The sequence below is a fragment of the Aegilops tauschii genome, chromosome 7 (assembly GCF_002575655.3).
Source record: "Aegilops tauschii subsp. strangulata cultivar AL8/78 chromosome 7, Aet v6.0, whole genome shotgun sequence".
Taxonomy (NCBI): domain Eukaryota; kingdom Viridiplantae; phylum Streptophyta; class Magnoliopsida; order Poales; family Poaceae; genus Aegilops; species Aegilops tauschii.
Window position 1 is genome coordinate 131,714,145 of NC_053041.3, and position 4,354 is coordinate 131,718,498.

The window sequence follows — 4,354 nt, forward strand, 5'->3', positions numbered from 1 at the left end:
TACCAAAGTAATCCAGGACTGGATCACTGGACAGCGGTCAAGAACATCCTGAAATACCTAAAATACCTGAAAAGTACTAAGGATATGTTTCTCGTTTATGGAGGTGACAAAGAGCTCGTCGTAAATGGTTACGTCGATGCAAGCTTTGACACTGATCCGGACGATTTTAAATCGCAAACCGGATACGTGTTTTTATTGAACGGTGGAGCTGTCAGTTGGTGCAGTTCTAAACAAAGCGTCGTGGCGGGATCTACGTGTGAAGCGGAGTACATAGCTGCTTCGGAAGCAGCAAATGAAGGAGTTCATATCTGATCTAGGTGTCATACCTAGTGCATCGGGTCCAATGAAAATCTTTTGTGACAATACTGGTGCAATTGCCTTGGCAAAGGAATCCAGATTTCACAAGAGGACCAAGCACATCAAGAGACGCTTCAATTCCATCCGGGACCAAGTCCAGGTGGGAGACATAGAGATTTGCAAGATACATACGGATCTGAATGTTGCAGACCCGTTGACTAAGCCTCTTCCTGTCACGACCGGTTTTTCAATAAAATAATTATTGAGAGACCAATCCCTTTTACGGACCAGCGAGGAAGAATTCCTTCTCGCTGGTAGACATTATCTTGGTCACAGAAGAAAAATACCAGGAGTACTAAATATAATACAAGGTTGAGCAGAGACTGCCCATCAATTTATTACATGCACGCCGCTAAAACAATACGGCGGATAGGGTGGCAATTACTAACTCACGATAATAACGGTGGTGGAAATATCACCGCGAAGCGAGTGATATGATTCCAGGAGACTACAGCTCTTCGAGCGCCTGAGTGAGGCTCGTGGAAACTTATTGCGGGTGGCGGAAGCGTATACAATACAAGTGACCAATGACCGGGATCGCGCAGGACTGACTGAGACTCCTCTAGGCATCGGACGCGCTATCAAACTCTTCATCCAAGAGATCGCCTTCGTCAACATCTGGCCAAATCAACAAGCCAGGTGAGTACTATGAAAGTACTCGCAAGACAGTTCGGACATAAGATATAACAAAAGTAAACATGAAGCACATGAACAAGTTAACTGGTGCGATTAGACATAATGGTAATAAATACTGGGTGCCAAGCGAGGGTCTGAATGACGCCTCGAGCGGAAACTGCAGAATAGTAATACTGGTGCCAAACGAGTGTCTGAAAGACTCCTCGAGCGGAAAATGTGGAATATTAATGCGGTGCCAAGCGAGTGTCTGAAAGACTCCTCGAGAGGAAAAATGCGGAATAATAATGCCACAGTCGGGCGTCGGGGCGACACCACATAAAGGGCTTATAACAGAAAATAATAGACAGTGCATGCCGCAGTCGGACGTCTGAGCGACATCACATAAAGGGCTTATATTTAAAGTAAGAAACAAGTACACGCCATAGTCGGACGTCTGCGCGACGTCACATAAAGGGCTTATATCACAACTCATTAATACAATAGTTTGGGAACATAAGTTATCACAGGTATGAGACCAATATAAAGTTAGTCCATCCACAGGAATAACAATAAATCTGAATTTACCACTTGAGCTTGTTCACCGGGGACAAGTTTTTCACATGGATAGATATGGATATAATGTTTACACTACTTGATCATGGATATGATGATTCGGAAGGAATTGACTCTGCAGAGTTTGTACTTAACCACAGCCAACGGATTTCAGTAGTCACGGGGACTAGTTCCGTCTACGGCGTTTTGGAGGAAACACGTCTAACCAGTACACACCCAATTTAACCATCCGAAGCCAGGGATCACCCTCGGCAACTTTCAAGAAAAACCTTGAGATGGGGAGGCTACAACCTCGCGTAGCATGGGATCAAATTTCTATACGCGCGCTTTAAGGGGGTGCCCCCCTCTCGGTCCCAACCGGAAACACCCATGCCCCCTGACCGAATGACTGGCTTTAATCCTGGGCCAAGGTACCATCATCCCGGCCTCTCTGTTTGGTGTGTACACGGAAAGAGGTTACCAACTTACTAAACCGCATCCTGGCAATGAGACATGTGGTAGCACGGAAGGGGAAAGAATGGTAACGCGGCTCCAACCACGTTAACGTCAGAGAAAGTCGGATGTCGCAAGGCTGGCGTACTACAACAGTACCACCTTGCTGCCATTCATGTCACCACATGATTTGGCCATCTCTCATCCGAGATCATCGCAACTTTGGAACATGCGGGAGAAAAAGACCGACAACGTGGCTCCAACCACGTTAACGTCGAAGAAAGTCGGATGACGCAAGGCTGGTATGCTACAACAGTACCACCTTGCTGCCCTTCATGTCACCACATGATTTGGCCACCTCTCATCAGAGGTCATCGCAACTTTGGAACGACCGGGTCGTTGCCTTACAAGCAACGAGGTATTTACCGACACCCATATGCCACGCACAAACTTTCACGTGAACATGTAAAACATCGGTCATATCAAATGTTCAAAACATGCTTGCCTGGTTCGGAGAAGTCGGAGTATAGCTCGGCGAAGTTTGCGGCTCCGTCACCTCTCCCGGAACCTACGGCAATCATGAAACGGGTACTAACGTGAAAACCAACACAAGCACAGAAACTTTTCCAAATATTTTTCAAATAAATCCCATAAAAAACTAGACAAAATTTGAAGATTGTCAGAAAAAGAATCACTCAAAAATACCTTTTTATTAAAAAGTTATAAAGGTTTCTGTCCAGGGACTTATCTGTAATGAAACAGAAAAGTTCCAGGGTTTTAACTGAGAAAACAGAAAACGCTTCGGCTGGGAATGCGCAAGCGCAAAGGAGGAAACGTATTTTGCCCGAAGGCGCCAACAGAAAACGGTTCGCGAATAAAAGAACAGAGGCTGACATGCGGGGTCCACATGTCAGGTTTGAAAAGCTCGCCGGCGCCCGAAGACTGCGGTGGACGCCGGCATCGAACCATGGCGAGTTAGGAGAAACGGAGGGTACCAAGAGCTTCAGCGTCTTTTTCCGCGTCGGGGGGTGGTGGACTCGTCCAACGGGGAGCACCACGTCGACGGCGACACTATCTCCGGCGGACGGTGGCTCGGGTGAGGATGGGGAACTCCGGTGGAGGGCTGCAAGCTTCAAATTGAAGTGCGGGTCAGAAAGAGGGATGCAAGGTGAAGCTACTGGCAAGAGAATGGAGGCGGAGGAGCACACACGGGGGCGAATCGGGCTGGATCCCGTGGCGGGTCGCGGCGGCCGGAGTCGAGGAAGGAGAGCTCCTCGGGGCTCTTCCAGTGGCTAGGCGTGCTCTAGGGGGAGTGCAGGGCTGGTGGGTGCTCGAGTTGAAGTTCGGGGCCTCTATTTATAGGCAAATCGACGGGGTGGCCGTGAACGGAGAATCTCCGGCGAGCGATTACGGCGGAGCAGTGGATTGGCAGGGGGTTTGAGCGGCCGAGCAGCATCAGTGGAGGTTACTGGACTCGTTTTGCAGCTAAACGGGGTCGGTCTTGGCGTAATGGCGTCGGTCCACGGTGAGGTGACCGCACGGGCTCAACGGCGGCAGAGAGCGCGCTCCGCGCCCTGCGGTTCACCACGAGAGCGGCAGCGCGTTCGGGGGAGTGGAAGGCCACGCGGCGAGCTCCGGTGGTTTGGGCGGCGCTGGGTGGCGTCGTCAGCGCCGTGTCTCCTGCTGGCGTCCGCAAAGCCGCCGCCGGCGTCGGTCAAGGGGCGGCGCACCTTCTGCTGCTCGTCGCCGACGCCCGCAAGGCGCCAGGCGTTCGTGCGGTGCAGGAACAAGAGGGTGGGGACGAGTAGCAAGGCGACGCGGTGGCACTGGCGAGATCGACGTTCGCTTCTGAAGAAAACGACAGCAGCCACTTGACTGAATCTCTGAACTTACTGAATGTGACAAAGACAGTGCACTGCAGGTGTTCGACAGAAGGTTTTGGCTTTGAGATAAATTTTTCTGGAGCTGTAACTTGGTGAGATGACCACTCAATGCACCTAGAGGCTGCCTGATTTTACTTGGAATTTTTGGAGAAGGTTTGGAATGAATTTCACCAAATTTGGCAAATCTGGTCCAAACTTGCAGCAAGTGTAGTTTGAAAATTTTGAACTGAAGACCAGTGGATCTTCATGGTTCTAGGTTGAGGGTACAAAGGACTAGGAGGGGGAGTTGGTTTGGTGGCAAAAATCAAAACAGAAAAAGGAGTTCCTTTGTAAATCTCCAAGAGCTAGAGGAGAAGACAGAAATTTGTTTGAATAGAATTTAAATGGAAATAACCACATGGGGGGGTTCAACTTGCTGGATTTGATGCAAATCATGATCCAAAGGTGAGGAAGTGGATAGGAGAGAGCATTTGCACTAAGGCCATGGCAAGAAG